Raw genomic sequence first — 27,445 nt, forward strand, 5'->3', positions numbered from 1 at the left:
GGCAGACATTAGCTCTGGCAACATGCTTGCTGGTTCCCAATTTTGCCTCTTTGAATATATGCCAGATAAAACTTTCTTTTTGCTTTACTAAACTTTGTGGTGTTTTTACCCTAAAGCAGTTAATGGCATAGTCACCAAGGATCTCTGAAGCCACGAATCCAGTAGCCCTGTAGGAGACATGGACTGCTGAGCAGCAGGCAGCAAAGAGAGGTCCTATCTTCTGGACCCAGGCATTCGCACTCCACGTCCCTTCAACACCAAAGGGGTAAGTGCGCTTGGAAAACGAGCCTTTGATTATTCTCTTTTGTTCTCTTTCTCATGTTTTCTTACGTTTTATTTGGCACATTTATTTGAAAAACCAGTTGTCTGTTTAAGGAGACTCTTTCTTAGATTTTTGCTTGATCGTTTGGTCAAGAGTTATATCTAGTAACTCTTTTGGTGAACTACAGCTTAGGTCTGGATTCGGGTGTTAGAAACATTAAAGAAGCAATTCTATTTTCAAAGAGCTCTGAGCACTATAAGCCGCAAAATTCAATTATGGGTCAACCAGTAAAAGCCATTAGGTCGGTAGCCGGTGCTCATCACAAGTGTTAAAGACTCCCGTGACAGGATAAGGTGGTCTTGAGACAACCTAGAGCACTAGGCTGGGTGCCATCTGCAAGCAAACTCTTGCCAAGGAAGGTACACGTTGGTCTAAGGAAAACACTGTCCAGATCCCATGGTGTTCCTCATTAAAGTTCTTTTTGTGATTCAGAGAAAAACCTGGAAAATAGTGCTCTGTTTTGCCAAATTTGCAGGAGGAGGTGGCAGTTCCTGACCTGTTTTATGAAATTCACACGGAGAAGTGGTAGCTCTGTACCTGTTTTATGATATAGTTTCTCAATAATCACAATATTAAAATTACAATCATCAGTAGCTACTTGAAAATACTTTCCAGTTGGAGGAACTAGTGTATTTAAGGTCTGAAATAAGAGCCTAGGTCTCCAGCCAGCAGAATGAATTAAGTTCAAGAAGAAGGAAACCAAGAACTTGAACCTTAGAGCTTAACATCTTGGATGAATGAGCCTGGATTTTCCCCCCTGCTACCAAGAGACTGGTTTCGGGTTCATATTTAAAAACACCATAAACCGAATATTCTAGAAGTAATTTGGAATTTCAGTGATGAGTTTGGGAAAATAGGCTTTCATTTGTGTTGTCTTTTCCTTTTGGGGAGCTTTTGCTTGATGCCCAGGTTTTGTAAAAAAAAAAAAAACTAATATTCCTCCATCTGAGACTCTGGCAAGTTAGTAACTTTCACCTACAACCTGTTTTTTCTGTTGAGTTAATCTTAACAAAAAATTGCTCTACACAGTTTAAGAAACTAGGATCCCCATATCCTTGTTTTGTGTGATATTGTTTAAGGCTGCCTCAGAACCTCAGTTCTTTCCTCGTCCAGAGAAAAACTGCATCTTTTTTCTGTCTTATGATTTAGACCTTTAGTAGCTACTTGGAGAAATTTGGATACAAATTGGTTTATTTGAAAAGTATACTATGTCAGTCTTAAAAGCAACTTAAGCTAGATATTACATGAAATGTGTTTTATTTAAGGAAAAGAATAATTTTGTTTTAGAGTAAATGCTAGCAGTTTCAGAATAGTAAAAGGGAAAGAAATTAGTTATCTTTTGCCCTTTCAAAATGCCTGGGTGAACTTAACCCAGTAGAACTTAAACATATGTAAATGAATTGAGATGACCCAATCTTGTCTTCCAGGAGTCAAAAGAGTGAGGGTGGGGCAGCATCAGGCCTCCCCAGTGCCAAGTCTCCCAGGTCATAAAGCTCTAGGGAAGCTTTTGAAAGATCCCTTCCAACTAGGTGGACACTTTGAAGATAAAAGAAAAGAAGAAAAAAATGCTGCTTTGCTATAACCATAGTTATCAGAAATTAGGTGGATCCCAATCATGGAAGAACTGTACAAGTTCCCTCTATTGTAGGGGAACTCTAAGAAGCCAAAAAGAAAAAAAAAAAAAAAAAGGAATCACAATAAGACACATCTAAAATGGTCTGGAAAAATATTTCCAACCCTAGCAAGAGACTTAAAGTTATATCCATATCAATGAATTGGTCAATTGAGGAGAGATTTTGTGATTTCCAAAGTCAATTGATAAAATCTTTAAAGGCTAAGATTAGATTGGGGAAAATTTGGGAAATAGTAAAAGTTGAATGATAATTTGGAATGTTTAAACAAACTTTATTTCAAAAGTTATGTTTTATGGTATACAGGCTTAAAATAACTTCTAAGATCTTTCAGGTAACTTATTTATACTAAGTTGAGTAAATAGATATTCATCATAATTTAAGTTTATATACTTTTGCTTTTTATGCCACAAGAGAAAGGATATATATATATATATATATGAGACCCCAGCCTCTGGGCGCTTGTAAGTAGAGTAGCATGAGCCACCTCCCCTTCTAACCGGTTTCTCCAGATGTTTTTTAGGCAATAGACCAACTTCCTGCCCAAGATAAGAAAAACAAGAGGCTGGGGTCTGCAGACCACAGAGCCAGTAAAGACCAAATCTGGCCCATCTGACATGTGCAGAACCATCAACCTGTCCTCTGGGTGACCGCTGAACTTTTCTCCCGCCAGACAGAACCAAACTTTAGCAGCCCAAGACTGGGGGAAGACTTTCAGAAGCTAAGGGTCCGAGCCTAAGATCCGTTTGAGAAGCCTCCCTCCCCTCTTTTGAACTGAGCAAGCACAGATGATGAAATCGTCCTGGGAACGTCTTTTTCAGGCCAAGCAAATCAACAACTGTGATGGTTAAGATTGTGTGTCAATTCTAAGTCAATTGGCAAAATAATTCTATTATGAAAACATTCTGCACCCCACTTTGAAATGAGGTGTCTGGGGTCTTAAATGCTAACAAGTGGCCATCTAAGATGCATGAATTGGTCTCAACCCACCTGGATCAAAGGAGAATGAAGAACACCAAGGTCACACAATAACTATGAGCCCAAGAGACAAAAAGGGCCACATGAACCAGAGACTTACATCGTCCTGAGACCAGAAGAACTAGATGGTACCCGGCCACAACCGATGACTGCCCTGACAGGGAGCACAACAGAGAACCCCTGAGGGAGAAGGAGAACAGTGGGATGCAGACCCCAAATTCTCATAAAAAGACCAGACTTAATGGTCTGACTGAGACTAGAGGAATCCCGGTGGTCATGGTCCCCAAACCTTCTGTTGGCCCAGGACAGGAACCATTCCCAAAGACAACTCATCAGACATGGAAGGGACTGGACAATGGGTTGGAGAGAGATGCTGATAAAGAGTGAGCTACTTGTATCAGGTGAACACTTGAGACTGTGTTGGCATCTCCTGTCTGGAGGGGAGATAGGAGGGTAGAGAGGGTTAGAAACTGGCAAAATTGTCACGAAAGGAGAGACTGGAAGGGCTGACTCATTAGGGGGAGATTAGGTGGGAGTATGGAGCAAGGTGTATATAAGCTTATATGTGACAGGCTGACTTGATTTGTAAACGATCACTTAAAGCTCAATAAAAATTATCAGAAAAAAAAAAAGATTGTGTGTCAACTTGGCTGATCACTTCCCTGTCAAAATTTGATATGTGATCACCCCCATGATGGAATCTGCTGAGTGATACCAGTGGGGGTGGGGCCTGTGGTGGCTCACTGCCCCCTCGGCCTTCATTTCTCCACCCTTTGCTGCCTACTTCCTTTCTACTTGCCTTGCAAAGATTGTTGGCTTGTTCTGGATCCAGCAGCTGTCTCCTGTCTGTCCTCTGGTTCTTGGGACTTGAGCTAGCAGCTGACCTGTCCATCCTGGGATTCACCGATCTTCACGGCCTGCGAGCAAGAGCCCTGCTCCCTGACCTGCCTATCTTGGGTTTGCCAGCCCCTGCAGCTACCTGACTCAGTAGAATCCTTGTTGTCTTGCCAGCCGACCTCGGGGATTCCTCAAGTGTCACAGCCTGTGAGCAGGAGCCCTGCTCTCTGAACTACACATCTTGGGTTCACCAGCTTCTGCAGCTCCATGGTTGGGAAGGGCCTCTGTCCTAATCCAAGGACTTGGGACATTCCAATCCCTACAATTGCGTGAGCTGTTTCCTTGATATAAATCTCTCTGTATATATTTATAATCTTTACTGGTTTTGCTTCTCTAGAAAACCCAGCCTAAGGCAACGACCTTGCTCCTTTCCACAGGACCCACCCCCTAATAAATACTGTGCAGCCTTTGTTCAGGGAGCCATCTTGGCAATGCAAGTCCTGGTGTGCTCCTTTGCTTGGCCAACAAAATAAAGCTGCTTCTTTCACTTTCACCTGTTTTGTGTCTCTATGGCTGCGCTGAGCAGACCTGGAAGAATCCAGTTACATATATATATCTAATGTTTATATTCATTTTTGAATATAATGCTAATGTTTATATTCATTTTTGCCATTTTAAAGGGATGCAACAAAGATAATGTTTAAGAGGTTTATTAAAAAATTTCTTTGATAATGATCAAAATTTTTATCTGACTAAAGTTTAATGATTTAATTTATGAGATTTTTAGGAGCATTAATGTTAAGTAGCATATAAAACAAAGAACTGAGCTTCTTGTTTTTAAAATAACAAAGTTTTCTTTGAATACTGAGTTGGAGGGTTAATCTAGTCTTTGTAATCTGCCTCAAAAGCAAAGGTTTGACCTCTCGTTAGAATAAGATTCCTGAGTCGAAAACCAAGCTGCATGGCTTTAGGAAAAAAAAACCAAAACCAAACCAAACTCGTTGCCTGACTCATAATGACCCTATAGCACAGAGTAGAACTGCCCCATAGAGTTTCCAAGGAGTGCCTGTTGAATTTGAACTGCCAACATTTTGGTTAGCAGCTGTAGCTCTTAACCATTACGCCACCAGGATTGCTTTAGAAAAAAAAAAGCTAAGGTTTTTAACTTTAAGATCTTTGGTTAAATAACTTAAGCCTTGTTTCACAATGACCTATAATCGACTCCTGACAACTTTGAAACTTTATGGAAAGCCATGAAAAGCTTTATAAAGGAAAAGTGCTAAAAGGCTTTATTTAATAAATTACATGGAATATGTTGTCAAAATCAAAAGAAGTGCCTGATTCTCTTTGGGTTAAAATTTTTATGTTTGTATTTTCTCTTATGTTTTTGCCTACAACAATATAAACGAGATTTAAAAAAAAAACTTAATATATGTATATTATAATATAATAATATATGTTTATATGTAATATATGTATATTACATATAAATATATATTATACTTAAATAACTGAATACATAACTAAGCAGTAGGTAATGTCCATAGCTAAGAAAAATTAACAATCTTATTAATTAGTACCTATCAATTGTCAATAATGACAACATTTATCAATATCGATCATTAGTTTGGATTTACCTGTTCGACTTTACCCTTATGAAAGTCATTTTGCCTATTTTTTAAAAAAGGACAAGATAAACACACACATGCACACACACACACATCCACATACATTCATCTAGATCATGGATATTCCTAATCTGTGGGTCTGGTGTGGCACCCGGGAATCTGGATTTCTAACAATCACCCCAGGTAATCCTTACACACTCTAAACCAAAACTTGAGGTGGAATTTGGCCTTTCTCTCCATCATTCTAAATGAATGTGCCAAGGACACCTGTGGTGACAGTGGTAGGAGAGGGCAGTCCTTGAACTTTGCTCTCTGAGTGTGTTCCAAAGATGCCTGGCTCCTTCTGTTTCATAACACGTGCCTCCTATTGGAACAGACTATAGCCTCCTTAGTCTCCTTCCAGTGTGTGAAACACCTTCAGTTCTGCTCACCTCCCCAGTCAGTGCCTAGTGACTCATTTGGTTTCATCTGGAGAAATGAAACATGGTATACAGAGTCTTTGGGTCAAAATAAGAACCTTTCAAAAAGTACAAATAAGCTGGTTTAAAAAAAAAAAAAAGCAAAACAAAAAAAACTCGTAGCCTTACATCTCCTGATCTTGCAAAAGGGAAAGCAAGGAGAAGAAAGTCCCCTGTTAAAACAAAATTCTGAATTCCAGGGATATATCACACATTGTTGTCTTGAGGTAAAGGTCCACAGGTAGACCAAGGGATACTATTTCCTCCAAAAATCTACTTAAGGCAAATGGGGATTTTTAAAGAGACACACCCTCCACCTCTGACACCAAACAGAAAGAATTAAAACCTGTAGTAGACAGCTGTTTGTTTCCCAAAATGGCTTGGCAGCCTCACAGCTGCAGCTCTTCTGAAAACCTGAGAACTTAAATGCAAAAGAGGACCTTGGGGGCTAAAGAATCAAGACTTTAGAATATCAAAGCTTTAGAAGGTTACAAGGGATCTTTATTGACTAAACAAATTAGTCTATGCCAAGATAAAGAAATTAAAAAAAAAAAGTTGCAGCAGTCAAGAAATCAAAAGACACATTGTATTGTGCAAATCTGCTGCAAAGGACCTCTTTAAAGTGTTGAAACGCAAAGATGTTGCCTCGAAGACTAAGGTGCACCTGACTCAAGCCATGGTATTTTCAATTGCCTCCTATACACGCAAAATCTGGACAATGAATAAGGAAGACCGAAGAAGAATCGACACCTTTGAATTGCGGTGTTGGAGAAGAATAGTGAATATACCATGGAGTGCCAAAAGAGCAAACAAACCTGTCTTGAAAAAGTACAACCAGAATGCTCCTTAGAAGGAAGGATGGCGGGACTATGTCTCACATACTTTGGACATGTTATCAGGAGGGATTAATCCCTAGAGAAGGACGCCATACTTGGTAGAGGGTCAGTGAAGAAGAGGAAGACCCTCAACGAGATGGATTGACACAGTGGCTGCAACAATGGGCTCAGGTGTAACAACGATTGTGAGCATGACACAGGACCAGACAGCGATTCCTTCTGTGGTGCATAGGATCTCTATGAGTAGGAACCAACTCAATGGCACCTCACAAAAGATAAAGCTCTCAAGGTAGAGGAGCAGCGCAACATGGAATGCACTTCGTGTAAATCTCACTTTTACATTCTAGGATTTAAAGATCTTTTCCAACATATTTCACACGCAGGGTAGATTCTACTACCGAGCAATTAGGCTTTCTCCCAGAAGGCAAAGAGATAATCTGCATGCTTTCTCCTCTTTGTTGGAGTCAGGGACCAAACATTCTTGAAAACACTACTTGATTTCTGTATGGGCCAGAAGACTTGGTTGCAAACAACAGAAAAAGATTTTGGGTAACTTAAGCAGAACAGGAATTTGTCATCAGGAAGCCTGAAAAACCTAGCTCAGAAACCACTGTTGTTACCACTGGGGTGCTGCCTCCACTTGGAACAGGATGAATCAGGAAGAAAACATAGTAAACTCAGGATCTCTGGGCGATCCTAAACCAATCAGGGCCTCATCCTCCAGAAGCCTATAAATTTGTAATTTTAAATAATCCGCCCAAGGTGATTTTAAAGAGCCACTTGATTTGAGAAACACAGACTTAAATGTAGAGTAGTAATCTTGTTACTGCTCTGCTCAAAGCTTCCTGTTTGTTTCCTGTTCCTTTTTTTTTTATTGTTATTAATTTTTAGTATTACCTATGGAAAATTACATATGGATTTCTTACAATGGCATTCAATAACTTATATACTCTGGCTCTATCCCATTTTTTCCAGATATATGTCCTCCTCTCTCCTATGTATACCCAACACACGAGTCCCTCTGAACTGCCCTACTCTTCCATGGCTGTGCTGAGGCTTCTCTGTCTCCTCTCCCATCTTTATCTGCTGATATGACCTCCCCACAAGCTTGTCTTGGTCACCTCTCAGCTTTTTCTGTAGCATTTTACCTTTTCTGTGACACATCATATTATGATCCATAGGAGCCCTGGCAGGACAATGGTTAAAGCACTCAGCTGCTAATCAAATGCTGGCAGTTTGAAACCACTAGCTGTTCCATGGGAGAAAGGGGCAGTTCTACCCTGTCCTATATAGTCTCTATGAGTTGAAATCGACTCTACAACACTGGGTTTAGTTTGATTTTGTATTTTTTTTTTAATATAATTTTTATTCTGCTTTAAGTGAAAGTTTACAAATCAAGTCAGTCTCTCACACAAAAACCCATATACACCTTGTAACACACTCCCAATTACTCTCCCCCTAATGAGACACCCTACTCTTTCCCTCCACTCTCTCTTTTCATGACCATTTTGCCAGCTTCTAACCCCCTCCACCCTCTCATCTCCCCTCCAGGCAGGAGATGCCAACATAGTCTCAAGATGCCACCTGTTCCAAGAAGCTCACTCCTCACCAGCATCCCTCTCCAACACATTGTCCAGTCCAATCCATGTCTGAAGAGTTGGCTTTGGGAATGGTTCCTGTCCTGGGCCAACAGAAAGTCTGGGGACCATGACCACCGAGGTCCTTCTAGTCTCAGTCAGACCATTAAGTCTGGTCTTTTTATGAGAATTTGGGGTCTGCAACCCACTGCTCTCCTGCTCCCTCAGGGGTTCTCTGTTGTATTCCCTGTCCGGGCAGTCATCAGTTGTAGCCGGGCACCATCTAGTTCTTCTGGTCTCAGGATGATATAGTCTCTGGTTCATGTGGCCCTTTCTGTCTCTTGGGCTCGTAATCACCTTGTGTCCTTGGTGTTCTTCATTCTTCTTTGATCCAGGTGGGTTGAGACCAATTCATGCATCTTAGATGGCTGTTTGCTAGCATTTAAGACCCCAGACGCCACTCTTCAAAGTGGGATGCAGAATGTTTTCTTAATAATAGATTTTATTATGCCAATTGACTTAGATGTCCCCGGAAACCATGGTCCCCAGACCTCTGCCCCTGCTACGCTGGCCTTCGAAGCATTCCGTTTATTCAGGAAACTTCTTTGCTTTTGGTTTAGTCCATTTGTGCTGACCTCGCCTGTATTGTGTGCTGTTTTTCCCTTCACCTAAAGTAGTTCTTATCTACTATCTAATTAGTGAATACCCCTCTCCCACCCTCCCTCCCTCCCCCCTCACGTAACAATCAAAGAATATTTTCTTCTCTGTTTAAACTGTTACTTGCGTTCTTATAACAGTGGTCTCATACAATATTTGTCCTTTTGCAACTGACTAATTTCACTCAGCATAATGCCTTCCAGATTCCTCCATGCTATGAAATGTTTCACAGATTCATCACTGTTCTTTATCGATGCGTAGTATTCCATTGTGTGAATATACCATAATTTATTTATCCATTCATCCATTGATGGGCACCTTGGTTGCTTCCATCTTTTTGCTGTTGTAAACAGTGCCCCAATAAACATGGGTGTGCACATATCCGTTCCTTTAAAGGCTCTTATTTCTCTAGATATATTCCAAGGAGTGGGATTGCTGGATCATATGCTAGTTCTATTACTAGCTTTTTAAGGAAGTGCCAAATCTATTTCCAAAGTGGTTGTACCATTTGACATTCCCGCCAGCAGTGTAGAAGTGTTCCAATCTCTCCACAGCCTCTCCAACATTTATTCTTTTGTGTTTTTTGAATTAATTCCAGCCTTGTTGGAGTGAGATGAAATCTCATTGTAGTTTTGATCTGCATTTCTCTAATGGCTAATGACCGTGAACACTTCCTCATATATCTGTTAGCTACCGGAATGTCTTCTTTAGTGAAGTGTCTGTTCATATCTTTTGCCCATTTTTTAATTGGGTTATTTGTCTTTTTGCAGTTGAGTTTTTGCAGTATTATATAGATTTTAGAGATCAGGTGCTGATCAGAAATGTCATAGCTAAAAACTTCTTCCCAGTCTGTAGGTAGTCTTTTTACTCTTTTGATGAAGTGTCTGGATGAGCAGGAAACCCTGGTGGCATAGCGGTTAAGTGCTACGGCTGCTATCCAAAGGGCCAGCAGTTCAAATCCACCAGGCGCTCCTTGGAAACTCTATGGGGCAGTTCTACTCTGTCCTATAGGGTCGCTATGAGTCGGAAACGACTTGATGGCACTGGGTTTTTTTTTTTTTTTGGATGAGCATAGGTGTTTGATTTTTAGGAGCTCCCAGTTATCTAGTTTTTCTTCTACATTCTTTATGTTTTATATACTGTTTCTGCCATGTATTAGGGCTCCTAATGTTCTCCCTATTTTTTCTTCCATGATCTTTATCATTTTAGATTTTACATTTAGGTCTTTGATCTATTTTGAGTTAGTTTTTGTGCATGAAGTGAGGTGTGGGTCTTGTTTCATATTTTTGCAGATGGATATCCAGTTATGCCAGCACCATTTGCTAAAAAGACTGTCTTTTCCCTTTTTAACTGTTTTGGGACCTTTGTCAAATATCAGCTGCTCATATGTGGATGGATTTATATCTGGATTCTCAATTCTGTTCCATTGGTCCATGTATCTGTTGTTGTACCAGTACCAGGCAGTTTTGACTACTATGGCGGTATAGGTTCTAAAATCAGGTAAAGTAAGGCCTCCCACTTTGTTCTTCTTTTTCAGTAATGCCTTATTTATCCAGGGCCTCTTTCCCTTCCCTATGAAGTTGGTGATTTCTTTCTCCATCTTATTAAGGAAGGTTCTTGGGGTTTGGATTGGAATTGCATTAAATGTATAGATCACTTTTGGTAGAATAGACATTTTTATAATGTTAAATCTTCCTATTCATGAGCAAGGTATGTTCTTCCACTTATGTAAGTCTCTTTTGGTTTCTTGCAGAAGTGTACTGTAGTTTTCTTCGTATAAGTCTTTTACATCTCTGGTAAGATTTATTCCTAAGTATTTTACCTTCTTGGGGGCTACTGTAAATGGCATTGATTTGGTGATTTCCTCTTAGATGTTCTTTTTGTTGGTGTAGAGGAATCCAACTGAGTTTTATACGTTTATCTTGTATCCCGATACTCTGCTGAACTCTTCTATTAGTTTCAGTAGTTTTCTGGAGGATTCCTTAGGGTTTTCTGTGTATAAGATCACGTCATTTACAAACAGAGTTACTTTTGCTTCTTCCTTGTCAATCTAGGTGCCCTTTATTTCTTTATCTAGCCTAATTGCCCTGGCCAGGAGTTCCAGCACAATGTTGAATAAGAGTGGTGATAAAGGGCATCCTTGTCTGATTCCCGATCTCAGTGGGAATGTTTTCAGGCTCTCTCCATTTAGGGTGATGTTGGCTGTTGGCTTTGTATAAATGCCCTTTATTATGTTGAGAAATTGTCCGTCTATTCCTATTTTGATGAGAGTTTTTATCATGAATAAGTGTTGAACTTTGTCAAATGCCTTTTCTGCATCAATTGATAAAATCATGTGATTCTTGTCTTTTGTTTTATGTGGTGGATTACATTAATTATTTTTCTAATGTTAAACCATCCCTGCATACCTGGTATGAATCCCACTTGGTCATGGTGAATTATTTTTTTGATATGTTGTTGAATTCTATTGGCTAGAATTTTGTTGAGGACTTTTGCATCTATGTTCATGAGGGATATAGGTCTATAATTTTTCTTTTCTTGTGGTGTCTTTACCTGGTTTTGGTGTCAGGGTTATGGTGGCTTCATAGAATGAGTTTGGTAGTATTCCATCGTTTTCTATGCTCTGAAATACCTTTAGTAGTAGTGGCGTTAACTCTTCTCTGAATGTTTGATAGAACTCTGCAGTGAAGCCATCGGGACCAGGGTTTTTTTTTGTTGGGAGCTTTTTGATTACCTTTTCAATCTTTTCTTTTGTTATGGGTCTAATTAGTTGTTCTACCTCTGTTTGTGTTAGTTTAGGTAGGTAGTGTGTTTCTAGGAATTCATTCATTTCTTCTAGGTTTTCAAATTTGTTTGTGTATAGTTTTTCATAGTAATCTGATATGATTCTTTTAATCTCAGTTGGGTCTGTTGTAATATCACCTCTCTCATTTCTTATTCGGATTATTTCCTTCCTCTCCTGTTTTTCTTTTGTCAGTTTGGCCAGTGGTTTATCAATTTTGTTGAGTTTTTCAAAAAAACAGTTTTTGGTCTTGTTAATTCTTTCAGTTGTTTTTCTGTTTTCTATTTCATTTAGTTCAGCTCTAATTTTTATTATTTGTTTTCTTCTGGTGCCTGATGGATTCTTTTGTTGCTCTCTTTCTATTTGTTCAAGTTGTAGGGATAGTTCTTTGATTTTGGCCCTTTCTTCTTTTTGGATGTGTGCATTTATTGATATGAATTGGCCTCTGAGCACCGCTTTTGCTGTGTCCCAAAGGTTCTGATAGGAAGTGCTTTCATTCTCATTGGATTCTCTGAATTTCTTTATTCCATCCTTAATGTCTTCTATAATCCAGTCTTTTTTGAGCAGGGTATTGTTCAGTTTCCAAGTGTTTGATTTCTTTTCCCTGCTTTTCCTGTTATTGATTTCCACTTTCATGGCCTTATGGTCAGAGAAAATGCTTTGTAATACTTCAATGTTTTGGATTCTGCTAAGGCTTGCTTTATGACCTGATATGTGGTCTATTCTAGAGAATGTTCCGTGTGCACTAGGAAAGAAAGTATAGTTGGTTGCCGTTGGGTGGAGTGTTCTGTATATGTCTATGAGGTCAAGTTGGTTGATTGTGGCATTTAGATCTTCCATGTCCTTATTGAGCTTCTTTCTGGATGTCCTGTCCTTCACCAAAAGTGGTGTGTTGAAGTCTCCCACTATTATTGTGGAGCTGTCTATCTCACTTTTCAATGCCGATAGTTTGTTTTATGTATCTTGCAGCCCTGTCATTGGGTGCATAAATATTTAATACGGTTATATCTTCTTGGTGTATTGTCCCTTTAATCATCATATAGTGTTCTTCCTTATCCTTTCTGAAGGATTTACCTTTAAAGTCTATTTTGTCAGAAATTAATATCGCCACTCCTGCTCTTTTTTGATTGTTGTTTGCTTGATATATTTTTTTCCATCCTTTGAGTTTTAGTTTGTTTCTCTAAGTCTAAGGTGTGTCTCTTGTAGGCAGCATATAGACGGATCTTGTTTTTTAATCCATCCTGCCACTCTCTTTCTCTTTATTGGTGCATTTAGTCCATTTACATTCAGGGAAATTATGGATAGGTATGAATCTAGTGCTATCATTTTGATGTCTTTTTTTGTGTGTTGACAGCTTCTTTTTCCCACTTGATTTTATGTGCTGAGTGGATTATCTTTACATATTGTCCTTTCCTCATATTTATTGTTGTTGTTTTTGTTTCTGCTGAGCTTGTATTTTTCCCTCGTATTTTATTTTGATGAGTAGGATAGTTTGTCTCCTTTGTGGTTACCTTATTTACCCCTATTTTTCTTAAATTTAAAACTTTTATTTTTTTGTATCGCCGTATCTTCCTCTCTATATGGAAGGTGTATGATTACATTTCTTAGTCCCTCTTTATTATACTAATGTTCTCTTCTTTTATATAATAAGATCGCTGTTACCCTGTTTGGGGCTTTTTTTTTTTTTTAATAATCTTGCTTTTTTTTTTTTTATTTCCTTGTCTGCGTTGACTTCTGGTTGCTCTGCCCAGTGTTCTAGTCTTGGGTTGAAACCTGATATTATTGATTTTCTAACCAAAGAACTCCCTTTAGTATTTTTTGTAGTTTTGGTTTGGTTTTTACAAATTCCCTCAACTTGTGTTTATCTGGAAATGTCTTAATTTCACCTGCATATTTAAGAGACAGTTTTGATAGATTTATGATTCTTGGCAGGCCATTTTTTTTCTTCAATTTTTTAAATATGTTATCCCATTGCCTTCTTGCCTGCATGGTTTCTGCAGAGTAGTCTGTGCTTATTCTTATTGGCTGTCCTTTGTAGGTGACTTTTCATTTATCCCTTGCTGCTCTTATAATTCTCTCTTTATCTTTGGCTTGGCAAGTTTGATTATAATACGTCTTGGTAACTTTCTTTTCAGATCTATCTTAAGTGGAGTTCGATGAGCATCTTGGATAGATATCTTCTCATCTTTCACAATATCAGGGAAGTTTTCTGCCAACAAATCTTCAACAACTTTCTCTGTATTGTCTGTTTTCCCTCCCTGTTCTGGTACTCCAATCACTCATAGGTTATTTCTCTTCATAGAGTCCCACACGACTCTTAAGATTTCTTCATTTTTTAAAATTCTTTTATCTGATTTTTCTTTAAATATATTAGTGCCAAGTGATTTATCTTTGAGTTCAGAAATTGTAGCTTCTACTTGCTCAATTCTACTCCTCTGACTTTCTACTGAGTTGTCTAATTTCATAATTTTATTGTTAATCTTCTGAATTTCTGATTGCTGTCTGTCTATGCATTTTTCCAGCTTATTAAACTTTTCATTATGTTCCTGAATAATCTTTCTAATTTCTTCAGTTGCTTTATCTGTGTGTTCCTTGGCTTGTTCTGCATATTGCCTCATTTCCTTCCTGATGTCTTGAAGGGTTCTGTATATTAAACTTTTGTATTCTGCATCTGATAATTCCAGAAATGCGCTTTCACTTAAAAGATCCCTGGATTCTTTGTTTTGACAGCCTATTGAGGTGATCATGGCCCATTTCTTTATGTGACTTGATATTGACTGTTGTCTCTGAGCCATCTATAAGTTACTGTATTAGTTTATGCTTGCTTACTGTGTCGTAGCTGCTTGCTTTGTTTTGTTATGATATACCCCTATGGGTTGCTTGAGTGAGCTAGCTTGATTATTTTTGCCTTTGGAGCTCTGGTGTCCTGTCCCCAGCTGGCTATAGATGTTACCAGGTATATCAGTCTAGGAGTCCATTCAGTTTTCTTGTATGACTTCAGCTCAGGTTTCCAGGTAGCTGATCATCAAGTGTGTGGTACCGGCTCTGTCCTACAGTCTTAGAGAGGCAGGGGTGATTGGCGTATATACCAGTATCTGATTGCAGCAGGGGGTCACACTCTGAACAAGGCAGGGGGCTGAGAACCAACCCCCAAGTGTCTCTGAGGAAAATGCGTCTATGTTCCCTAGAGTGTGCTGGTGGGTGGGTTCTGCAGAAGGACCATGGGCACCCAAAGTTTTTGGTTGTAAGGACTGGAAGGTACCAGTTGTCTTTGGATCCCTGTTGTGGGTGGCTGGGTGACCTGAGTGGAGTTACCAGTCCTTAGGTCCCTAATGTGGGTAGGCGAGGACCTTGTTTAGTAGGCAAAGCAATGTCAAACATCAAACACCCACCTCTCCACTGCACTGCTGAAATGGTTGGAGGTTGCCAACAAGGGCCTATTCTCCTGAAATAGGCCCTCACAGGTCCATGCAGAAGGGAAAGGCACTCAAGGTCCACGGACGGTTTATGCCTGGACAGGAGCAGCTTCTGTCCTGAGCTCCCCCAGTTAATGGAGCTAGCAAATTATCTTTTCCCCCAAATGCAAATTTTTTCCTTCCCCAAGGACAGGAGGATGGCTCTAGGTGCTCACCAGCATCTATCTCAGGCCCAGGGATTCAGCCACTGAAGCCGGCTTGGGGGTGGGGGGCGCGTGGTAAAATATATGCAAGTACTTAGCTTTTGCAGAGAGCACCATTCTCCTTAGGTTCCGGAGATGTGAGTAGGCTGTGTGGCTGGCTGCCTCTCCCTGAGGAAACTGCGGCCAAACGCTAGTACCAGCCTGCCACCGCCACCGCCACTCCGGGAATGGTGCCTGAGGGCTCCCCGCGATTCAGGTCCGGTAACTCCTCTCCACTTCTGAATGGTCTCTTCCTCCCCGTGCCCCTCAGTTCGTTGTCTAAGCTTACCTTTGATGATAAGGTCTCCCAGCTTGTCACAAATATACTTAATTTCACTTGTCTTTTCCAGGTCTTTGTTGTAAGGAGGGCTCGCCAGAAGCATCTGTCTATTCTGCCGTCTTGGCTCCTCCTCTGCTGGATCTGGTTTTGCATGTTATTTATAGTAACAGGTGATAAGAATCTTTCCATCATATATGTATATAAAATAGTGCCTCTTAGCAGATATTCAGTAAGTATATTTAAAAATACCAACTTGGGAATTTTCCCAATCAGGATTGTAAAGCATGTTAACCATGGTGAACGTTCCTAATTAGGGGCAGAACTGGCCACAAATTCTGGTATCGTAAACAATAGCCTGTTTTTCAAACTTATGGATAATGATTCTTCAAACAGAAGAGGGATCACACTAAGTGCCCTCAACTACAAATGTTATTTGCCCTGTCTCTGTATTGAATATCAATAAAAGTATACTTTCCAGGGTTAGCTCACACCCTTGCTATCAAAAGTTAAAATGTACCATGGTTACATAAGATGTTAACCTTAAGAGAAACTGGGTGAAGTGTATACAGAAACTTTTGGTCGTTTGGGCCTTTACTGTGAAAATCTAAAATTATTCGAAAACGAAAAGTACATTTAAAAAAAGTTAAAATTAAAAATGTCTGTTAACTAGAGCAAACATTGCTTGCACAAAGATTTTTCCTGAAATAGTGGCCAGGAGACAAATACTTCATTGTAAATACGTAGCTAAATCTCTGAGTGGTATAAATGGTTAATGCACTCGGCTGCTAACCGAAAGGTTGAAGATTCAAGTCCACCCAGAGGTGCCGTGGAAGGAAAGCCTAGCAATCTACTTCTAAAAATCAGCTGTTGAAAACTCTATGGAGCAGTGTTCTGCTCTGACACACATGGGGTCGCCATGGATCTGAGTTGATGGCAACTGGTGTGTGTGGTAGAATATGTAGCAGTGAATTTTAGATGAAGCATTCCAAAAACCAGACATATAGTTACTTATTTTTATGAGGTTAACCACAAAGAAAATGTTGTCCATTTGCCATTCCACAAGTCAAAGTTCAAAGACACAGGACGATGTGTTGGCACAATGGCATGTGGTTAAGAAGAAAGAAAGACTAAGTTTCAGATTTATTTTCTGTGGTTACCTCGTGCCAGAGAGTTACCATTGTAAAATTGTAAATACTGTGGTACTTGCTTTCATTTTACTCTGTATTTTGAATGTTTCCTCTATCTTTTGTTTGGAAATTACAACACCCAACCAAAATGAAAACAAAACAAAAAAAGTGAAGCAACAAACTTAATTCCTTTGCTTTGAGCTGGCAGCTGTGACACCCTGATCGAGCTGCATCAATAGAGATGAAATAACAGCGTGAGTTGGGGTTTTCTTAACGGAACTATGGGGCAATTGGTGAGTTTGGAGGGTCAGTAGAAAACTCTATCCAGATTCAGGAAAGGATTGTGCAAAACACCCAAGACAGGATGAATTCACGACACTATTCATGTGTTCAACAAATATTTACTGTGTCTGGCACTGTAGGCCTTAGGTTGAGTAAGACAGACATAGTCCATCTCCTCATGGAGCTTATTATCAAGTGAAGGAGATAAACAATTAATAAATGATTATACAAATCATTTTGCTGTGGTGTCAATGCTTGTGAAGAACTAAATGTATAGTGTGGTCTGAGATTGTGTAACGGGGGACTCATTTAGTCCCATACCCAACTTGTTTTTGGCCTTGTGACCTTTGATCTACCTCTACTATTAGTCCCTAAAGAAGCCCAGAGGTGTGGTGGTTAAAGCTCTCAGTTATTAACAGAAAGGTTGGTGGTTCAAACCCATTAGCTACTCTGCAGGAGAAAAAGGTGGCATTCTGCTTCTGTAAAGATTACAGCCTGGGAAACTCTATGGGGCAGTTCTACTCTGCTCTGAGGGTTGCTGTGAGTTGCAATCGACTTGACAGCAGTGGGTTTGGTTTTGGGTTTATTTGTCCCTAATTTTAGTCCCTCCCTTTACTCATTTTGCCAGTCTTGTCTGCTTCTGCCCATCCTCTTCTCCAAAGTTCTGGGGAATCAGTAAACCTGTGTCACTTCTGTGCATAGAATTTGGAAAATGGAATAGTTCTTTTCTATATTGTACCTACTGTGGGCATGGCTAATTAAAAAGTTATGATCCTGGATGATTCCAGATAAGATTCTCTTGATTCTTATCATTCCAAAAGTGAGTCTGCATTGTCCACACAATGTAGTGTGAGAGGCCTCCATTAAATGACAGCAACCCGTGGACTACCTTCTCCAGGAGCCCTCTCTGTTCCCTTCAGTGGCAAACGAATGTCACCATAGGCCCTTTGAGATGGTACAAGAGAAGTGCTAATAGCCAGGTTTAGGTTCTATTGTACTCTTAGAGGTTGGGAGTATTGTCTTTGCATATACATATATATATATATGCAAGTCAACATCTATAATCTTGACTAGGTGAGGCAGTGCCTATGTACTGGGGAAGCTCTTGAATTTTGCATTAGTCTTTCTTATTTAATTTTAGTTCATAACCAAGGATACCTACTGTCACCATAGATTTCATGATTGTGGACATCATCTTATGGAGAAGTAGAATTGGGAAGTTGATAAAGATGTGTATGATCCATTTATTCATACATTCAACTTTTGTACACCATGTCTACGTACCTTATCTGGGTTCCATGCTAAAGAGAGCTCAAGATGAAAAAGATAAGCTTCCAATTTCTAGGAAATATGGTGGATTGAACTGATATAAAAAAGGATCATCCCCAAACATTAATATTGCTGGAAAAAAACTGACAAAAAATCTTAATACACAGCCAAGCTTGAATGCAAGCAAGAGAAATCCCCAGTGCCAGAGACACAAAGGATCCTCATAGCGAGACCTGAAGCCAAACCTCTCAAGAGAATATTGATAAATCCATATAGACCTTCAAGGCCCAGAGGACTGGCATATGAGCACCCTCATGGGGATGGGAGGTGAGGCTTTAGGCTCCCCACAAAAGCCAGGGCTCTCAAGGGCTACTTTGCCCATGAAAATGAAACAGAAGGACATTGGTCACTTGCCAGCAAGCACTACAAAGCTATCTACTGAGGGAAAGTGGCATCCAATAGAAACTAGAACCTCAAGTCCATGGCACAAGTATGGGGAGCTAAAAATTCATACTATGCTGTGGAAGAAGGAAGCCCAAACCAAAAGATTAACCTGAAGACTTTTAAGGAATCAGTGAAAACTCTAGGCTCTAGAAGAGGCATCACAAAGCTACCTTGTAGAGATGTCTTCTTTGTCAGGGGTCCCTGAGACCATCCCCAGGTTCAATGATTTGCTAGGAAGATTCACAGAACTCAGAATATAGTCGTATTCGCTGCTATGATTTATTACAGAGAAAGGATACAAAACACCATTAGCAAAGGGAAAAGATGCATGGGGTGAAGTCTGGAGGAAAATACTCACAAGCTTCCAAGTCCTTGCCCAGTGGAGTCACATAAGACATGCCTAATTCTCCTAGCTACAAGTTGTGACAACACGTGTGAAATGTTGTCTGCCAAGGACACTCATTAGAGATTTAGGGCCCACGGTTTTTACTGGGGGCTGGGATGTAGACACCCACTGCCTCACTTGTATCAAAATTCCAGACTCCCAAAAGAAAAGTGTCTTGGTCATCTAGTGCTGCTATAACAGAAATACACAAGTGTATCGTGTTAACAGAGAAGTTTATTCTTTTACAGTCCAATAGGCTAGAAATCCAAACTCAGGGCACTGGCTCCAGTGGTAGTCTTTCTCTCTCTGTTGGCTCTGGAGGAAGGTTCTTGTCATCAATCTTCGCTTGGTCTGGGAACATCTCAGCATAGGAACCTCATGTCCAAAGGACACACTCTGCTCCTGGCACAGCTTTTCTGGTGGTATGAGGTCCCTTGTCTCTCTGCTTGTTTCTCTCTTTTATATCTCAAGAGATTGCCTCAATACATAATCCAATCTTGTAGACTGAGTCCTGCCTCACTAACACAACTGTTGCCCATCCTCCCTTATTAACATCATAGAGGCAGGATCTACAATGTATAAGAAAATCACACGATACTGGGAATCATGGCCCAGCCAAATGGATATACACATTTTTGGGGGGACATAATTCAATCCATGATAGAAAGTATGTGTTCAGTATAAACCACATTGTTTGTACAGTTTAGGCACAATAAACGGCTCTTATCAGTTCTGAGAATGGTGGGGATCCCCTTGGAATCTAAGTTCCGAGTTGCCAGCCACAGGCCAGCCTTATAAGCGGACCTTTCTAAGGTTAGCAGTCTGTTATGTTGACTCTTTTCTGCACATCTCCACAAGGGTATCAGAGATTGGCAGGGAGCGCAACCCAGTGAAAATCATCTCAGACAAACCTCTTTGCCCTTAAGGAGGTGAAGCATAACTCCAACTCCTTAGGTGCAGGCTGCATATAGTGACTTCCTTTCAAAGAGTATAAAAAGGGAGAAAAAAAGAATAACCTTGCAGTGGAGAAACCTGACAAATATAACCTCAGCCAGGTGATCAGAGTTAACGTCAACAATGACAAGTCGTCAATAGTATGTACCCTTGATATGGTGTGACAAGAACAGCACTTTACCTCTGTGATCTTCCTGCAAGAACAGTCTCACCATGGGGGAAACACCGGACAAATCCCACTTGAGAGACAGTCTGTAGAATACCTGACAAGTAAGTACACCTCAAAACTGTCAAGGTTGTCAGAAATAAGGAAGCCTGAGAAACTGTCACAGCTAAGAGGACCCTAAGAAACATGAGGAATAGATATAATGTGGTATCCTGGGTGGGATCCTGGAACAGGAAAAGAAATCTGAATAAAGTATTGGATTTAGTTAATAATAAGGTTTCACTATTGGTTCACTAACTGTAACAAATATACCATCCTAATGTAAGATGTGGTTCAGTGGTAGATTTCTTGCCTTCCATGCAGGACACCTGGTTCAATTCCCGGCCTGTGCATCTCATCTACAACCACCACCCGTCTGTCAGTGGAGGCTTGCGTATTGTTATCACGCTGAACAGGTTTCAGTGGACTTTCTAGGCTAAGACGGACTGGGAAGAAAGGCCTTGTGATCTACTTCCAAAAATCAGCCAGTGAAAATTCTACGGATCATGACTGGTCCAGTCCACAACTGATCACGGAGATGATGCAGGACTAGGCAGCATTTCGTTCAGTTGTTTGTGGGGTCACCATGAGTCGAGGGCCGACCTCATGGCAACTAACAACAACGATGGTGTAAGATGCTACTAGTAAGGGAAACTGAGTGTGGGTTATATGGGATTCTCTGTATACTTTTAAAACTTTTCTGTAAAAAAAATTCTAAAATAAAGTTGACTTTTAAGAAAATTAACAAATCTCATGAGGAAATGGGCCTCCACGAGGTAGAATTAATAGTTTTAACAAATGAGTGTTTAACCCCCTCAAAGAATAAGTAATAATAGAATTAAAGTGGTTTCTTTTTTCTCTTTTTCTTTATGGCTACCATCTGTTTATGGCATATAAACAACCTCCTATTTTAGGAAAAGCACTTACCTGTGGTAGATATCGTTCAGGACCTACGAAGCACCCATTCTCTCCTTCAGTCCTGCTGCTCCTTGCCAGTGATTGGTTCAGGAATCCAGGCTCATGTCAATCAGCTCATGCTATTTTCCTGATGAATGCGGAAGGGTATATACATAACCTAACATACCCAATCAGAATAAAGAGAAAGACTTATATTCCTGGTTAGAGAAGATGTTTCCTTCTCTTCTACTGTACGTGAGGAAGGAAAATGTAGAAAGAAAAAGTGATTTCTATTGCTGTCAGTAGCCATGTTGAATCCATGAGGTGAATCATCCTGAGGAAAAAGCTAACACAGGAAGAATGAAGGTAGAGCCAAGAAAATCACAGAGAAATGGAACTGAAGTCCTGATTATATCTGCACCTGGACCCAGAGCCACCTCTGGACTTCCTGTTACAAGGGTTTTAAATGTATCCTTATTATTAAGATAGGTCTTCTGTAATTTTCAGACAAAGTCATCTTAACTCTTTCTATTCAGAACCTGAAAAGGCATATGTTCTCTTCTCTGTCCCTTGGAACCTTCGATGTGGGCAAATGCCCTCAGCTTCACCAGTCAGATGCCACCACCCAGCATCATGAATCTCAAAGAAGTAGCACAAAGAGGCAGAGATAGTTCAAAAGAAATTTATAAAAGGGCCAGGGGAGAAAGTCTGACAGGGCAGTACAGGTGACAAGTGTCCGTTGGTAGTGGTGCCAACTGCACTTCTCCATGTCAACTAGTCTTATGGTTCCTGGACATTTTCTGAGTCTAGTCACATGGTCTTTCTATCAATTCTCTTAAGTATATGATAGTCTTCCAGTAAATTCCTTCTCTGCTTAAGTACTTCAAAATCTGTTTCTGTTGCTTGTAACCAAGAATCTTGACTTATGTAAGAACAATCTGAAAGAGACTTTTAAAATAATAAATGGCTGCTATATAACCTCAAGATTTGGACACTGGTGGGGGAGACAGATATGTGGTGTGACCTGATCATGCATAAAGTGAACAGTGGTGTGTAGATGCATCTACGAAGTACTTTAAAACCCAGTGAAGGGGGCCTTTTTTTCTTGGAGTGAGGCTAGGGGGCTGGTCAGGCTTTATAAGGAAGTAACATATAAACTGAGTCTTTAAGGGGTTGTCTTAGTCATCTAGTGCTGCCATAACAGAAATACCACAAGCAGATGGCTTTAACAAAGAGAAATTTATTTCCTCACAATAAAGCAGGCTAAAAGTCCAAATTCAAGGCATCAGCTCCAGGGGAATTCTTTCTCTCTCTGTAGGCTCTGGAAGAAGGTCCTTGTTATCAATCGTCCCATGGTCGAGGAGCTTCTCAGGTGCAGGGACCTGGGGTCCAAAGGACACGCTCTGCTCCTGGTGCTGCTTTCTTGGGGGTATGAGGTTCCCAACTCTCTGTTTGCTTCCCTTTCCTTTTAGCTTTTGAGAGATAAAAGGTGGTGCAGGCCACATCCCAGGGATGAGACCTGGGTAAGGGTGGTGTTACAATCCCACCCTAACCCTCTTTAACATAAAATTATAATCACAAAACGGAAGACAACCACACAATATTGGGAATCATGGCCTAAACAAGTTGATACACATTAATTCAATCCATGACAGGGGTCATAAGATTTCATCAGACAGAGAAGTGAGGAAAGGGACATGTATTTTAAGGAAAAAGCATGAAGAAATATAGGCAGGAGGCAGGTGGGGCAGAGGATAAAGTAATTTAGGGTATGAGCACAATTAGATATATGGTGGCAGAGAAAATATGGAGAGTGTCATTGAAGCCTCTGCGGAGACTTCCCCCCACTCTGCGGGGTTCCCCACCATCCCTCTGGCAGCCCGCCAAGCCACAGATTCTAATTTCAGTTTGGCTCGACCACACTGCCGACATAACCACAGTTTGAATTTGGTGCCAGAATCCTGCACATGTGAAAACCAAGATACTGGCGCATGCACAGGACCTGAAGAGCTGTGTCCTCAGTCTGTCCTTGAACCTGAACATCACCGACATGATTCAACATTAGGACCTCCAAATGTGGACATGGGAGGGCTAAGGGCGGAGAGTTCCGGGCACCACACCCAACCCCCAGACCCCATTAGAAATAAAAAGCTCCCCAACCCTTTCAGACAGCGAGTATGTGGCCTTATGATCGCTAGACCCCGCGTTGCTCCTTGTCTGCACAGACAATAAATTTCCACTTTCTGTTTCCCTTACAACTGGTGGTGTGGCGTCCCTCTTGTTTCGATCAGCTAATAGGGCAGGATGAGAACCCTTGTTCGGTTACATCATGATATGGGAAATGGGGTTGGATTGGATAAGTCGGTAGGACCAAGTTCTAAAAAACTTTAAATTGACATTCCAAAAAGTCTGAACATGATTCTTGTTTGAATTCTGTCAGTCTTAGGAATAAGGCATATTGGAACTTCATCTTCATGAGCTGATGGGAGAAGAGGAAGATATTGGGATGAGGAAGGATTAGGGCAAGAGGACAATGAAAATGAGACAACAGCAGTAAATTCTTTTAGGTTTAAAGGGGCCTTATTCATATAAGACAAAAATAGAAACAAAGAACTCATAGGAAAAATAGAAGCAAATATCAAGATGATAAATTTAAATCTAGCTATATCAATAATTACAAATATAAGCAGTTTAAACACCCAAATTGAAAGGCAAGAAATTATCCAACTGGATATAAAAACAAGATTCAGACATAGACTACAATAGAGTGCCGCAGACAGAGCTGAAGAAAAATGTAGAACAAAATCCTAACTCACAAAAAAAGACCAGACTTAATGGTCTGACAGAGACTAGAGAAACCTGAAGAGTATGGCCCTCAGACACCCTTTTAACTCAAGTACTGAAGTCACTTCTGAGGTTCACCTTTCAGCCAAAGACAGGCCTATAAAACAAAACAAGACTCAATAGCACACCACCCCAGGGGCAAGGACAAGAAGGCAGGAGGGGACAGGAGAGCTGGGGAATGGAAATGTGGAACCCAAGGTTGAGATGAGGACAGTGTTGACGTGTTGTGGGGTTGGCAACCAATGTCACAAAACAGTAGGTGTATTAATTGTTTAATGAAACTAATTTGCTCTGTAAACCTTCATCTATAGTATAATTAAAAAAAAAAAAAGATTCAACTCTAGATTGCCTAAAAGAGATGAACATTAAGTATGAAGAGATAAAAGAGTTCAAAGTAAGAGGACAGAAAAAGATATACCAAGGTAACACTAATCAAAATAAAGCTGGAGTGGCTATATTAATATCAGGCAAAGAAAGTTTCAGAGCAAAGAATATTACCAGGGGTAAAGAAACTTAATTCATAATAATAAAGGAGCCAATCTATCATGAGAACATAATAACATTGAATGTTTATGTACCTAATAATAGAGCTTCAAATATACATGAAGCAAAAACTGATAGAACTGCAAGGAACACTAGATAAACCCACAATTACAGCCAGAGGTTTCAGTAGCCCTCTTCTGATAATAGAACAAGTAAAGAAAAAATCAGCAAAGATATAGAAGACTTGAACAACACTATCAACCAACATGATCTAATTGATGTTAATAGAAGGCTCCACCCCACAATAGCAAAAAACACATTTTTCAAAAGTACATGTAACACTTACTAAGGTATACCATATTCTGGGCCATAAAACAAGTCTGGATTAATTTTAAAGGAATTAAGTCATAAAAAGTATATTCTCTGACCACAGAAGAATTAAATTAATAATGGAAGTCAATAATGGAAAGATCTTTGGAATATCTCCAAACACTGAAAACTAAATAACACACTTTTAAATAATTGATGGGACAAAGAAAAACAATCAAAATGGAAATTAGAAAGTGTTTTGAACTGAGTGCAAATGAAAAGACAACAAATCAAAATGTGTGGGGTGCGCTATGGTGGGCCAAATAATGGCTCCATACATACCCACATCCTAATCTCCAGAACCTGTGAATATTGCCTTTCATGGCAAAAGGAACATTGCAGGCGTGATTAATACTTTTGAGATGGGAAGCTTATCCTAGGTTATTAGGATGGGCCTGATATAATCACAACTGCTCTTTTAAGAGAGAGTCAGTCAGAGGAGAGGGCAATGTGATGATGGAGCAGAGACTGAAGTGTTGCAATTTAAAGACAGAGGAAGGAGCTACAGGCCAAAGAATACAGGTTGTCACTAGAAGCTGAAAAAGGCAAGAAAACAGGTTCTCCCCTCAGAGCCTCCAGGAGGAACCAACCCTGTTGGCACCTTGACTTTAGCCCAACGAAATTAGTTTTGGACTTCTTACCTCCAAAACTTGAAAAAAATAACTTGGTGTTATTTTAAGCCACTAAATTTATATGTAATTTGTTACAGTGGCAACAGGAAACTGATACTTAGCGGAAAATTACGGCACTAAATGCCTCAGCTTTTGCTTTAAGAAACTAAGGAAAGAGAAGTAAATTAAATCCAAAGTAGCCAGAATAAAGGAAATAATAAAGATCAGAGCAAAAATCAATGAAATGGAAAACAGAAAAACAATAGAGAAAAATCAATGAAATCAAAACTGGTTCTTGTGGGAAGATTAATGAAATTGATAATCGCTATTCAGACTGATCAGAAAAAAAAAAAGGCACAAGGTAGCAATATCAGGAATGAGAGAAGTGATATCACTAAAGATAAACTCAGGAACAAGACAACAATGTATGCTAAAAAATTATTTTTTGTTTGCCTAATTTGTCATGACAATAATTTTCTTCCAGAAGTTTTAGGTTTTACAATTAGGTCGTAGATTCATTTTAAGTGAGTTTTTGTTTGTTTGTTTTTTTAATCTGGCACAAAGTTGGATCAAAGTTCATTTTTTGTGTATATGGATATCCAATTGCTCCAGCATCATTTGTGGAAAAGGCTATCCTTTCTCCACTGCATTGCTTTTGTACCTTTGTCAAAGATCAATTGTACATATATATGTGAGTCTCTTTCTGGACTCTTTCAAATTTGTTTCATTGATTTATTTGTTTCTCTTGGTGTCACAATGTCTTGATTACTGTACCTTTCTAATATGTCTTCAAATCAGGTAGTATTAGTCCTTCAATTTTGTGCTTCTGTTTCAAAGATGTTTTGTTTATTCTAGACCCTTTGCATTTCCATATGAATTTTTAAAATCAGATTGTCGAATCCTACCCAAAAAAAAGTCTCCTGGGTTTTTAATTGCGATTATGTTGAATCTATAGATCAATTCAGGGAGAATTAACGTCTTAACAATACTGAGTCTTCCAACCCTAGAAAACTGTGTGTCTCTCCATATATTGAGGTCTTCTTTAATTGTTCTCAACTACAAAGCAGTGTTTTATAGTTTTAAGTCTACATGTCTTGTACATTTTTTGTCAGATTTGTCCTTAAATATTTCATATTTCTGATGTTATTTTAAATGGCATTTTTATTTCAATTCCCAATCCTTCCAATTATATTGTTAGTATATAGAAATGCAATTGATTTTTATACATTGATCTTAAATAGTACAATATTGCTAAACTTGTATATTAATTCTAGTAACTTTTTAATATATTCTATTCAATTTTTTACATACACAAACATATCTTCTACAAATAATGACAGTTTTACCTTTTGCTTTCCAATCTGGATGCCTTTTCTTCCTTCCGTCATCCTTCTTTCCTTCCTTAGGTTAGACAAAAATTTCTTAGATACAACACCAAGAAAAAAAATTATAAATTGAATTGAATCAAAATTTAAAAACTTCTGTTCTTTGAAAGACATTGTTAAGAAAATGAGAAGACAAGCCATAGATTGGGAGAAGGTATTTGTGGATCATATTTTTTATAAGATTTTGTATCCAGAATGTATAAAAACTTTTGAAACTCAATAATAAGAAAACAAACAACCAGTAAAAAAAAAAACAAAACTGGACAACAGCTACCATTACTGAACATTGTGATCAAAGGACCCAACATATGGACCCTGATCAAAAGGGGGAAAAGCATGGAGCAGAATTTTAAACTCATATGGCAACAAAAATTACTGGATCCGTTATGACCTGGGAAACCCCCAAACCTAATGCCTGGAAATAATCTTTAAACCTTATGAACTAAAGCTATTCCATGAACTCATCATTAAACTAAACAAGAGTTTAGCCCAAGTATGTTTGCCTTGATGGTACAATTACTATGGAAGATGGCATGGCGCTTCCTC

Source organism: Elephas maximus, chromosome 2 (genome assembly GCF_024166365.1).
Source record: "Elephas maximus indicus isolate mEleMax1 chromosome 2, mEleMax1 primary haplotype, whole genome shotgun sequence".
NCBI classification, from domain to species: Eukaryota; Metazoa; Chordata; class Mammalia; order Proboscidea; family Elephantidae; genus Elephas; species Elephas maximus.